This window comes from Corvus moneduloides, chromosome 2 (assembly GCF_009650955.1).
Source record: "Corvus moneduloides isolate bCorMon1 chromosome 2, bCorMon1.pri, whole genome shotgun sequence".
Taxonomy (NCBI): domain Eukaryota; kingdom Metazoa; phylum Chordata; class Aves; order Passeriformes; family Corvidae; genus Corvus; species Corvus moneduloides.
Window position 1 is genome coordinate 55,007,165 of NC_045477.1, and position 14,131 is coordinate 55,021,295.

Genomic DNA, 14,131 nt, shown 5'->3' on the forward strand with positions numbered 1-14,131 from the left:
AGGTCTAAAAACATCTTGGTCTCTTTTTTTTGTACAGAACATTGGTATCAACATATGAAACCAGCACAAAAATGCTCATATAGATATAGCTTCTTAGCACACAGAAGCAGCTGTCATACACTTTTCCTGTTGTCAAGACAATGTGAAAGTCTCCCTCTTTTCCAACAAGCAATATCTGTTACTTTCAGACACATCAATAAATTCATTAAAGCTATATTATCCATCTATAATGGAACTTCCAGATCAAAAATACGAGATTTCCAGTAGTATGAGACAAAGATGGACAAGAGCTCTAATGTTTTGGAGGTATGAAATCTGTTAAATGATTTGTGCTTCAACCAGTTTTAGGAAGTGTGCATGAATGGTAGGTTGGACAGTCAGGAAAAAGGATTTCACTGCAGATTTGACAACATCGTGTAGCCAGACAGCCCCCTGTTGGTTGTATTGTTGTGGAGGTTCTAGTAAGGAATCGTGCTTTAATCCAGCTGTTCATTGCACTCAGCAAGCGATTTTTTTCAATCCCATATCACAAATAGAGAAAGTGGAGGGAGAAGAAAAAAGTGCATGCTTGTAAAAACTACCTTTGAATCAAGTTTTATCTCGTCTATAAGAAACGTTAAAGCTTGGTTAAATAGAGTGTCAACACACAGTTTCTTAATGCCTTTATAGAAGCTTATTTTTGAATTGCTGTAGTAAAAATGTAGAGCAGTACTTTGTCCTTGCGATAAAACTTTAAACTAGCATGCTTTAATATCACATTTACAGCCTGACTAATGCAAAGTATTTAGATAAAGTTCTGTCAAGAATGCAGGGTTTTAAAACATAGAAGTTTGTAAGCTGGCAGTGAACTAGCCTTGTACAGCCAGGTACAGCCTTGTTTAATGACTGAGACTCTTACAGGCACATCTATGAGAGCTTTTGCTATTTAACAAGGTACAGTTTTACCAAGAGGCCTGGAGGTTTTATTAATCACATTTGCTTTGCTTTAAGATGTTTTTTGTATATGTTTTAAGTTGCTACCAAAGCAACTAGCTGCATACTTCCAGTTTGTGTTTTCCAGCAATTGTAGGAGACTTACTAGGCATTTTGGCTTTTATTTTTTCCAAAATGTCTGTAAAGAGAACCTAAAATCTCCCTTGTAATGGTCACTGTATATACATGTAATGATGGAATGCTGTAGGTACTGTATGAAATGTAGTACTGGGTGATGCAAGTATTCCAGAAAGAAATCTGTCACAGAGACACGGGATCTTCTGCTCTGAGATAAACAATACAGAGGTTATCTCTTTCTGCGTAGGGTATTGTCAGGGTTATAACACCTCATCTTCATTTAAGGAATTGCATTTGTGGCTGAAAATCCACAGCTGCAACAGTGCTAGAGAAACTGATGTGACAATTAGTTTTCTACTACAGCACAGAAGACTAGCATGATGCCAAGAAAGCCAGAGTGCTTAAGGACTTTTTCTCACTCTTAGAACACATTAAAAGAATCAGTGATCAGACATCTTGGAACAGCTGGCAGAAATAAGAGGGTAAGGCTATATGCTGTGTTTGAAAAGGGGGAATGGGAAAGATGGGGACAGAACAAAGAGCTGGTTTAAAATTGTCACGACTTGCTAAAGTCCCTCAGAAGAGTTTTAAGAAACTACCTGAAACAATCTCAAGCAAGGGGACTCTTCCACAAAACAGAAAACCTGGGTTTCAGAAGCCTGAGGAGATTCAAGTTCACATCTCCTGCTTCTGAAAAAATACCTAGTGGAAGTTGCCCACAGATGTTCCCCATCTTTCTTGTTAAATCAAGGATATATGCAAAAAAGTCACAAAACTATTTTGTTCAAAGGTTGTTGGCAGTGATAACTATTGCTGTTAGCAGATGAAAGCAAGCTGCAGGTAGGATTTCAAAGGGTAGTGGAATTTGCTTTTATTGGACTAACTGTGCAGTTCCTTGTATGTTCCATATTTTCCTAAGATGTTTCCTGAAGTAATGGTAAAGCGAGCATACAATAAATATAAGTACCCAATAAAGCACACTAAAGGAATACCTTATGTTTCCAGCAGATGAACACTGAGATAACGAATTATTTGTGAATCGCATCACAGTCCTCTAGTACACCAAAATTCTGGGTTTTATTGCTGAAGAGAGCACCAGTAAAGGTGGCTTTAAACTGCTTTATGCTCCTACATTCTCTGAATCTGCTGAAGATGGAAAACAGGGAGCGGCATTAAAGAACTTCATGGCAGTTCAGCAACCAGCAAGGGGATTCACCTCTTCCCTCCTGCAATCTACCCTCAAACTGCTTTCTTCTTTCTGTGTTTGAAGCAGCTTTTTGAGTCTTTGGGTTTCAGGGGTTTTTGTTTTGGTTTGGGTTTTTTTCATGGGAGAGTTTAGAATCCCCCTTATAAATTAGCAGCATAGGTAAGAGCCTGTTCTAGGTTGAAGAAGATTCAAATAACTTCTCCTGTTCAGAAAAAACAAAATATTCTTCCTTTTCTGAGGAGTGGTTACTTCATTCCCAAATTAGGATTAATCTTCAGGACTTCCTCATGGTTCTTGGAGTATCTTTAATTTTTAGTTTGTTTAAGCAATTCTAGGTACTTAGAACATACGGGTAAGTTGCAGAGCTGTTATATTGTGATCCCATTATTTTATGCTTATTCAGGCATAAAGTAAGTAGCCTTTTAGAGAAAAGCACTGCCTTTTGCTATGAATGTATCTCAGGTTCCTCTAAAATTGCAGGTTTTTGTCTTTAGCTGTGAACAATTGTCCAGAGTAGTGGAGATTTTCAATTGTAATTGACAGGATCCCAACTGTATCTCTCGTTTTTTTCATGTTTACTGCAGGATTCTTTTAAAAACAGCACCTGGTCCTGGTGATTTGTAGTGTTCGAGTTTCTCAGGCTTTCAATAGGGTCTTCTTTTGAGACATCTAGGCCTAAGGAAACTACTGTGAATCCCCATAAGGCACATCCTTGAGAAAGGAATTTCTCTGTCACCCTTTATGTTAAAAACAAATAATTTATATTGAGCTTCTTTACCTGTGATGCTTTCTTTCATCTGCCTCTGGATATTACATAGACATAACAAAAAAATAGAATCCTCCTGAATTCTAGTATCTTTAAGAATACTTGTAATTCTTGTGTGTGTGTGGTGCATTGGTACAGGGGCACTGCATGCAGCCATTGGTACCTGTGAGTCTGGTACTCTTGAACAGCAGAACATTGTTCAGCAGCACCTGTGAAAGCAGTAAGTGCATTTCTTTGTTGCAAGAGCAGTGTTAATTAATCCCCTCATTCTTCAGACTACCTACCAGTGGCTACAAAGAGCTTTTCATTAGCCAATGATAGTAGCAATTTTATTTTTCACTAATCTTCATTAGTTTTTTCTTACTTTACTTTCTTACTTGTTTATATTAACACTCAAATAACTATTAATATGTGGTTTAGTTAAGAAACTGTAGCATTTCTGGTTTGTTGGGTTTGGGGCTTTTCCCCTTTGGTTGGAGAAGTTGCTTCAGCCTAGGGAGAATTCCATGTCTATGGATACCCCATGAATGAGCACGACCTCCCTGGAGGTTGCTACTTGCTGTGTAATGTAGTGGTGTCATTAAAGACTGTACATAAGATACACTTTACTTGACTTGATGAGCATCACATGAATCCTCTAAGAAGGCTGAGCAAGCAAAACATCTTGCGTCAAGATGTCACAAATGATACAGGCACCTGGCCTCTGGTTCTAGTTTGCCTGAGCAGAAACAAGATTTGAGAAAGACCAGAGCTCTTTTGCTTTTCTAACTTCTTGTCCTAGGCTGTCAGCAACTCTCCTAACATGGCTAGACCTTGATTAGATGGAGACAAGGAACAGAACATTTGCAAAACAGATCCTGATTTTATCCTACATAAATTCTTCTGAAGAAGTTAAGCACAGCTCAGACCTGGGAACACCAGGCAGTTGAATGATGCAGAGTTGGAATTTTCATGACACATGGTCTACAGTTCTTGAATTCCTTGGCAGCCATAATTCTAGAGAAATTATCAGCAACAATGTGGCACCAAAATTAATTATAGCAAGGTTGAATCACCTTTGAATCCTTGAGCTTCATCAGAGGAATCCAGCTCCTCACTGTCAAATCAGGCTCAGAATCACCCCTCATAAACGTCAATGGGTGTCTGGCCTTCAGTAATGATTCAAATATTCTCTACTCTGCTGGTACTGAGAGATCATTTTTTATAAGTTTCCAGTGTCCTGTAGGACTAGTTCCATGTAAAATATACCTGTGCTTACTCAGAACCAGAAGAGGACTGAAATGTTCTTTTGTACAATTCTCTTTAGCTGGACATCCTACACCAGTAGAGAGGTAGGCGTGGTTCACACTAGGGCAGCTTATAGAGATGGGAACTTCCTGTATTTTTCAGCATCTCACAGATTCAGAAGCACCGAGGTTGGAAAATGCCTCCAAGATCTTGCGTCCAACCATTAACCCAGCATCACCGTGTTCCCCACTAAACCATATCCCAAAGTGCCACAACCACGTGCCTTTTGAACTTTCCCGGGGATGGTGATTTCACCGCCTCCTTGGGCAGCCTGTTCCAATGCCTAACCACCCCTTCAACGAATAAAGTTTTCCTACTATCCAGTCTAAACCTATGCTAGCACAACTTGAGGGCCTTTCCTCTCATCTTGTCACTTGTTATCTGGGAGAAAAGACTGACACCCACCTTGCTACAACATCGTTTTAGGTAATTGCAGAGAGCTTGTTTGTTGTTCTAGGTAAGAAGTGACAGGATGAGAGGAAATGGCCTCAAACTGTACCAGGGGAGGTTTAGATTGGACAGTAGGAGGAATTTCTTCTCAGAAAGGATGATTAGATATTGGAATGGGCTGCCCAGGGTGGTGGTGAAGTCACCGTCCCTGTAGGTGCTTAAGAAAAGATTGGATGTGGCACCTGATGCCGTGGTCCAGTTGACAAGGTGATGTTCAGTTGGTCATAGGTTGGACTTGATCTCAGAGGTCTTTCCCAAGCTAATTGATTCTGGGAAAGCTGCCTCCAATGACAGCAAATATTGACACTTAGAGCAAAAAGATGCTGAAGTTTTATCTCTGCTGCAGAAAGAATTACTTTCTGAAAATGATGGTCTCAAATAGAGTCTTATTAGTTAATATTGCAAATGCTAATTTGAAATGGTAAGAATTGCCACAGACATCTAGAAGGTATTTAGATATGGTGCAGTAGAGTAGCAACATTTCCAGAGACAGACACCTTTATAAAAAGTATTTCTTTATGGTTTTTCTGAAGCACAAGGAGCTATTCAATGCTTTACATTCTCTTGGTATAGACAGGGTTGTACAAACTCTTCTTAGGATCCCCAAGACAAGTAAACACCAGTTGTCAAGTACAGGCATCACAAGAGCATAGGCTTTCCAACCCTGCAGGCCTAGATGCCCTCCAGCAAAGCAGCACAAGACTTAAAGATGAAAAAAGAAAAGACAACTTGTATGTGGCAGTTCACCTGCTTTTTTCATCCACATGGCAGTGTCTGTTTGCTCCAGAACACTTGGAATGTTTTTACAGTTGTACCTCTTCCTTTCAAGCACTGAAGTGGTTTTATAATGTGTTAAAGCCTACCAACTGTCACAGAGATTTGTGTATTCTATTTTAGTCACTCCTTGACTCCTTTTGGTCACAAGGTATTTTATGAGAGTATGTTAGATCATTAGTAACACTGCTTCTTTTTCTATTGAAAAGAGATCCCCTTTTTATTTCTTAAAAAGGGAAGGGGAAAGGTGATAGTGACCCAGTTCCAGTACAGTATCCACTTTGGCTGTCCCAGATCTCAAGAGGTGTAAATGTATACAGCTGAAAGATCAGATACAGAGAAATGTTTTCAACCAGCAGTTTGTCACTACCAAGTTAGAAAGCCCTGAGAGCTCTGAGCTTTTGAAACAGTTATTTCCACACTGTTACCCACCCTGCCTGAAGGAACTGTGTGGTTTTTCTAGCAGGCATCATTGCCTCCAGTATAAGACCTGCATGCTTGTCACTGCCTGTTTCAGAAGAACAAAAGCCCACATATGCATGCATGTCCTGAACACTCCGTAAGTAATCTAAGAACTGTCATTACATCCTTTGCTCATGGCTTTATCTTGGTCCTGAGGGTAGACAAGAAGTCAGCATAGATCCCTCCACCAAACAGAGATGATCCAAACCATAGCAGTCTGATGTTCCATTAGCCTTCTACGACTTCGCGTAACATTCAGCTTTTCTGCTCAGTCTCAGAGCCTACCTCATAAGCTCATTGAGAGCATGGATCATGGGTCAGAGGGTGGTGAGGCACTGGCACAGGGTGCCCAAAGAAGCTGTGGAAGCCCCATCCCTGGAATTGTTCAAGAGCAGGTTGGATGGGGCTTGAAGCAACCTGGTGTAGTAGAAGGTGTCCCTGCCCATGGCAGGAGGGTTGGAACCAGAGGATCTTTAAGGTCCCTTCCAACCCAAACCATTCTGCGATTTTAGGGGTCAGACTTTCAATAGCTTAGCACAAGACAATGCTACAGCACAGCTTATGGGGGTGAACTATAGCAAACAGAGGAGTCGCTTCAAGTGTTCCTGTGCCTGCTAGGGCGTTTTCCAGCCAAGTTCTGCAGGGAGTCTCCAAAAGATGAGTCGTGCAAGAAGATGATTGTTTGCCCATCATTTTTCCATTTCCAATCTTTATGTATTCATAGAGATTTTGGGACTGCATGTGGACACCAGTGAAGTCTGGACTGCACTATCAATTGTCAAAGAAATCTTGTAAGAGCAGAAAGCAGTTTTAGCCTAACCAGTGATGGAAGAAGCTTCTGTTATATCAGGGGCCATGCAGATACAGTTTTTCATTTACATTTTTGACATGGCCATATTTAAGCTATTAATGTGTTCTGGGGATCTACAGTTTACTGAGCCATCTTAAGAGGATAATATTTCAAACAACTATAGATAGCAAAGGAATATTACACGGCTTAAGGATAGAATTGCAAATGGAGAAAACAAAAGGTAAACCAGTCTGTTCCAGGAGATACATTTCCACTTCATGGAAAATTAGTAATTTCCTGATAGGGTTAGTGCTCACCATAGTGCAACTGGCATTGAAACAAAGGCCACCAACAGGACATAGCCATTAAGTATCCAGGAGGCTTACCACCCCAGCACTACCAAAACACTGCTGTTATTCTGATCTTCAAAGTTTGTCTATTTGACCTCCAAAAGCTTAGCTTCTGTTTCCAGATGCATGAGATATCAACATGACTAATCCATCTGATGTCTGGATCCTGCAATGTTTCACTTCACAGCATGTGTGCAGAAATCACCTCCTAGAGAGAAATTTTCTTCTTTGGGTATGCGAACTATCACCGGAAAATATTCTACAAATGCATTAACCTAACACATTGGAAAAAAAAAAAAATCCCTATAGTCCCATGAACATTTAAGTCTCCCGTCCAGGTTATTCTGTGCCATTTCCAGGTTTGTATAGCAGCTATAACCCACCCATTTGTTCACTCCTGTGAATCTGCTTTTCCTTGTCCAGTGGCATTGAAATATCTGGCAGCTCTGTCCTCTCTTCAATACAGTAAGTTGTATCTCTTTGGTCCCACAAAGGCCATGACTCTTTCCAGCCTAATTTTATTCCTTAACTTCCTCTCTGTAATGGGAAAGAAGTGAGTTTGCCACCTTCTGTGGATCTCTGCCTGCCCTTACCATGTAGCCCCTTCCTCTGTTCCACCAGGACCTGGCTGAGGAGTGGGCTGAAGACATAGTAAAACCACAAAGATTAAAGGATAGAAGGATCAGCATGCCTTCTGTTTATTGTTGAATACATTGTAAATAAACTGGTATGTCAGCAATTATTTTATTACTCAGTTTAGATATCACTGGGGAACAAACACAAAAACCATAAACCAGCCTTTTCAGAAGGCCCTCAATGAAAGCTACAAACTGGCTTTGAAATTCAAAGAAAACTCAGTTCCTGACTCCAAAGTACTAGTAAAACCCCAGACTTGATGTTTCCAATCTATTGCCTTTTTTTTTCTTCCAATGGAGAATCAGGATGGAACAATGTTGCAATGTTTAATTCTTCGCAGTTTCAGCAAGCACTCAGCTGAAGTTACTGACTGCTGTAACAGTAACTTGCTTAGAAAGCAAAGCCCTAAATTAATGTTCTACAGCAGACTTGTACACATTACTGTTTCCAACCGTTAGGGCTACATTCATCATCCTTCTGACCAGAAAGAAGACACCAATTATTGAACCATTCCATTAGAATGAAAACAGAGTAGAAATGGAGGAAGGATTCTTGGAAAAATTTACACATCAGATCACACTTCAGGGGGTTATTTCATCAGAAACTACATGATGGTCTAGAAAACTGATTTTTTTTTTTAATAGAAGTCAGATTTATTTGTATTTTATATGATGACTAGTGATTTACATCTCACCCACCCATTTGAGAATATTCAGGGCTCCAGGCATATCTCCAGCCAGAACCAGACTATTCAAATCATTGTTGGTCCATCCATTTACTAGTTACAACAAGGCCTTCTGTGACTAATTATGGCCTGACTGCAGCAGGAGAGGCAGCTTCAAAGAATGGGAATCTTCAGACACACTAGCAGTTCCCTTGGTTCCCAAATTCTTTATTTATGTGGATTACATTGAGTTGACAGATTTAACTGGGCTGTTGAAGATACGGTCAAAGAATCAGAGTCACTCCCTTCCCTTTTATTGTCTTCTGAAGACATAACAGTCATATGCATCTGTCACTAGAGAGAGGAAGTTCTCCATCACTGGACTTCATTTGAGGTTTTACAGGCTGTTGCAGTAGCATTTGGGAATAGATCAGTATAATATTTGGTAGGAAGTTGTATTTCTTCATGATGCACTGTAAATCTTTTATTGAAGATACTCCCACTGTTTATTGTTGAAAATCGATAAAAATAAACCTTGTAAAGTTAAAGCCTGGCAATGGTTCAGCACCAATCAGAGGGAAGGAGTAAGAGGCAATGAGCCTCCCTCCTCTTCTTGCATAATCCCCAGCTTGTTTCTCAATGAATTTTCAGTAACACTTTCCAGCAATCTGGGAACAAATTTTTTTTTTTTTTTTTAATAGTATTCAAAGTTATGAACACTTAATTGTGAATTCAAACAGGACTTTTGATCCACTCTGGTGGCTTTCTGGTACTGAATTCAGCTGTGGATCAAAACAAAGTATCACCCAGGTTGTGTTGGATATACCTGAGGCTTACCCACTCAAGAGATTGACAAAAGCACATCAGCCTTGCTCAGGTCAGATTAAGGGAGTTATTTTTCAGCTCTGGAAAGCTGGAAACCAACCAAAATAGGTAGAAACTGGGAAGAGCTCACTGGGCAGAAAAGTTTCTCCAAAGTTAACAGATGTTACTATGACTGGGCATGATGCAGTTACTCCAGCATCATTGTTTTGCCCTATGGCTATTAATTCCTCATATACAGCATCGTAGGGAGGATCTTCTACTACTTACATGAAATTCAGTTACAAAGGTAAGTGAAAAATGGTTTGGAATTATTTAGTAAAGGGGAAACCTTCCCAGTACTATAGCCAGTGCAGAGATCAGTCTTAGTCTAAATAGTATCTTAGTCTCTTGTATTAATTTCTAGAGCTTTATTTAATCATTTATACAATCACGAGTGCTGACTGCAGAACCTATAAGAATGCAGTGACTGCACTTCCCAAAGAAACAAAAACCCTCATGAACTGTCATTGAAATCAATACCCAAAGAACAAGAAGGTATTTCACAATAGACTTTGTCCTTCCTGGTATCAGCAGGCTACTGAACAATTCAAGTGGTAAATAAATGACATGTCCCCCGAAAGAGATAAGAATGACACAAGAGAGTCTTCCCAGTGTGTGAAGAAGCAGGCAAAAAGTTACTTAAAAGCACAAAAAATGTAACCCACTAGAAAAGGAAGTCAACACGGTGCAAGAACAGGGGGATGGAAAAAAGTTTGTGGTACCTCTATCCTACCTTTTGCCAACTTTCTCAAGAGAATTCCTTTTTTTCCTACGAAGATGCAAAATTTGCTGATTTCAGCTGTATTTCTCTTGAGAAAGTTGGCAATGACTTGAAGAAGTGGATTATGTCAGGGATAACAAATTACTTCATTGGAAAATAAAAGTCTAAATGTCTCAAAATCCCATTCCCATTTAATAAAAAATAGAGCTAGATGTGAGCAATCAGCTTCTGGTTCTGTTGCATGTAAAAGCACGACCAAGTCACCTCCAACATGCTGCTAGTCTAGCAGAGATTGTGTTGTGAGATACCAGAGTTGAATTGCCTGCCAAGGTTTGGTTAGAAGTACTCAGTTTGGCACATAATCTGGTTTTGACAAAGCAGCTTTTAAAATCAGTCAGACTCCCATCAGCCAAATTCACTTGTACAGATGTTCCCTTCTGTGTGAACAACTCTGCTGAGCATACACCTCACTGTCTGCTCTCTGCTGCATCCCTGCTTGTTTGGAGCTTCAGAAGGCAAAAACATTGTAAAAACACTGGCCACTACTTCTAAATTCCTGCCTTGGTGCCTGCGGGTTACACTGCATACCACTCCAAAGGGCACAGAAAAATTGCCATCCTGGCTCAGCAACACTTTACAGTACCATAAATAACCTTGCAAGGTGGAGGCCAGCTGAAGATCCTCCTAGTAAATAAATGCTATTTTTATATTAATTTGTCTGCAAATGAACATAATTTCACCCCTCCTCCATAATTATTGCTATTTAGTTGTAGCTTGAAGCTACACAACACCTGTAGCTCTACCATCACTGCTTCCTTTTTTTACAGAAATCCAGGAGGGTGTTTTCCTTGAAGAACCAGGTTCAATTGAATTAATTAATTCAATTAATCTTCCATTAAAGTTATGGTTATCCTACTGGTATCAGTCAGACACTTTCAACAGATTTCTATCAGATTGTTCACACACACGCTCTCAAACTTACTTAAGGAGCTACCAGTTAAAAAAAAAAAAAACAACAAAGTGAAAGCATTGTATAAGAGCCTAGTCATGCTCTCTGCAGGCACACAAAGTGACAGAAGGTGACACTTCTCAGTTCAAAGCTAAGTAAGAATAAATGCTAGAAGAACTCTGGGAACCCAAGCTTGCTGATAGTCATGTGCTTTGCTTCCAAAAGAAGTGTAGTGTCACAGCACACTGTCACCTAAGGGCGAGGTAAAGCACATATGGTTCTTTACATGACAACAACTTGTACTGGTATATTTTCCAGAGCCAAATATTGCATTCATGGAATGATGCTGGTGCTAAATAGAAATTAACCCATAAGGGGAACCAGAAAGTGTTCAGCCCATCATAAATTGTTACTGAAATGGTTGTATCAAATATTCATTTTGCCAAAGACATGAAACATGAGTGATGGCATAGGTTAAAACTTCAGGGCTCTTTAAAAATTGTAGTATTTAATCTTTTCTTTCACTTTATTAAAAAAAAAAGTAATCCAAATTTCAATTTTGAAAGAGGCTGCTGCAGCAAGGAAAACAAAGCCCTTACTTTTTTGGTAGGTGAAACATTCTAGTTGTTACTATGAGGGGTTCTGAAACCTGTCTCAGCTTACATCACTGCTATTGGTGATCATTTAGTGCATAATGTCTAAATACAGCCTCAAGTCTTATTTTTTTAACGTCCTCTGTAAAAAGTTGCATTTTTTGTCTTGCGCTTCACATTATTATTGGCTAGTGTCTCCACCTACAATATCCACAGTCAATGACTCACCCAATAATCAACATTGTTTCCAAACAAGGAGCGTTGTCTCTGTAGCACAGCAACTTGTGGGGACAGTCATCCCACACAGCTTGTCTGCTCTGTCACCCGACAGTGGTCTGACCTCAAAGCCCACCATGATAGGCTTTCTGGCATGGACCTTCACAGAAGGTCTCCACAGAATCAAGGAACAGGCCAGGCTGGAAGGGAACTCAAAACATCATCTGGTCCAGCCTTTCATGTGAAACGGAGCCTCCATGAAATCATTTAGCATCCTCTTCAAAACTTCCAGTGACAGAGACTCCACCACATCTGTGGGGAGGTTGTTCAATGAATGACGGTTCTCACTGTAAGAAATATCTTACTGCAAGACAAATATAAACATACTGACATTATTGACAAAAAAAAAGTCCCATTTGAAGTGAAAGCATTCACTCTTACATTTCCTCAACATTTATGACATTATATAACCCGTAAGCAGCTTAGGAGATGTAGTCCCATAATCACATTATTCTCAATCCAAACAGCTCTAGAACAAGCAAAGAGGTCCTCACTGTTTCTGCCGAACTTTTGAACTTGGGTCAAGCTGAAATGCCCCAGAGAAGTAGCCAAAGAAAAGAGGTGTCCGATAGTGGCACCACCAGTTTAGGAAGATCGATTTCACTGGAACTCCTTAGGGCAAGAAACAGACAGATGAGTCCCATCACCCACCCCCATTATCAAGTGCTGCAAAAAAAGTAATGCATTCACATTTTAAAACTAATGAAAAGCCAGATCTAATTGGTCAGCCAAGAAAGCCCAAAGGGGTTCTCCTGGGCTGTTTGAAGCCTTGGGAAGGTGGTGTTTTATCAACAACAAAATTGAGATGCAAGTAATGAATCCCTGAAGCTATTGCTATCTTCTTTCCCTGCCTTGACAGAAGGACAAAGATTCTTAATTTATAAAGCTTAGTTTTTTATTAGTTTACCTCTCTCAGTACCTGAGCTAATTTTGGCATCTTTACAAAGCTTTGTACAGGACTAACATTTCCAAGGCTTTTAAAGCCACTTCTGCTAAGCCTTCCAACTGTGTTGTGCTTAACAAGCACTAAAAAATCCTTTGCACTATTTTGTTTAAAACTGTACGAAGTCTTTCATCTGAAGGACTGTTTATCACATTTTCATCTTTTTATGGTTAAAGCTCTAAAAATTAACTGACCTTTTGTTCACAAAGAACCTTATCATTTAATTCTCGGACCCAAAAAGCAGCTTAATGCCACCAGAATGGGAAGAGAGGACAGAGGAGTGTTCTGCAAGAGACAGTCACGCGTTATTTCATGGACCACAGCAATGGCCTTCACAAAGCCACACAGCAGTACAGTTCGGGATGTTCCCCTTACACTGCTCTTAGCCAATGGCAAGAGTCAGTGAGTGGAAGCACTAATCGGTCCTTGGGGTTTGTGTTCCTCCTCCAGCCACTTCTCCAAACTGTTGGGATGACAGTTGCATCAAGATGTTATTTCTTCATGTATTACTGTTGTGGTTTGACACAGCTAAGCGTCAAGCACATGAAATCTGTTATTTTCATAAGGGGAAAATAAGAAAATATTGAGAACTAGAGAGCTGCGAGGCAAAACAGGTTCAAACTTAAACAGTTGTGGTACAAAGAAAGAGTTTTATTACTAGTAGAACTTAAAGTAAAAAGAAATAACAAGAAATCAAAGCAACTCTCCCCCCCTCTCCCCCCCCTCCAGCACTTCCCTCCTTTTACCCAACCCACACATCACTCTCTGTAAGGATAACAGAACATGGGATGTTAGACAGTGTTACAGTTCTTGAAAAGTCTCTTTCTTATGCTTAAGGAAAAAAGGGTTTTCTTCTGCTTCACATGGTTCCCAAACTGCCACCAACAGCAGACCCGCCTGGAAAAAAAGAAACAATCTGCTGTGGTGTAAAACATCTCTCCCATGAAAAAACTCATAGTTCCTTCACACTGCAAAACATGAGCCATCACATGGGGTTATTAATCTTTTTAAAGATGAGTTATTTTGGCCTGAACAAAAAGGGTTTCTTCTCCACAAGTCTCTAAAAGTCTCTCACTGCTTCTATGTAGCCTGGCATAGGCACTCTTCACAATCTTCACGGGCCACACGTGAATTCTCCATCCCCCCCATGTACTCCAAATGGATTAAAGAGACAAACAGTTTGGGATATTACAGTTTCTTACTATGGCATGCAAGAAGGTTTTTAAGCTGCACGCCAGAATCGCGGCACCGCCCTCTTTTCTCCCGTCGCCATGCTCAGCTCCTTCTCTTTCTCTCTGACTCTGAAGCCGCCATGTTGAAGAGTGTCCTTGTTCAGGCTTTACAGTGGG

General features: G+C 40.1%; 1 long non-coding RNA gene across 1 annotated transcript in view; it reads left to right on the plus strand.

The window, feature by feature from the left end:
• Positions 1–14,131, plus strand: part of LOC116439756 — a 110,966-nt gene that overhangs the window by 78,485 nt on the left and 18,350 nt on the right. The gene's annotated exons all lie outside the window — the stretch shown is intronic.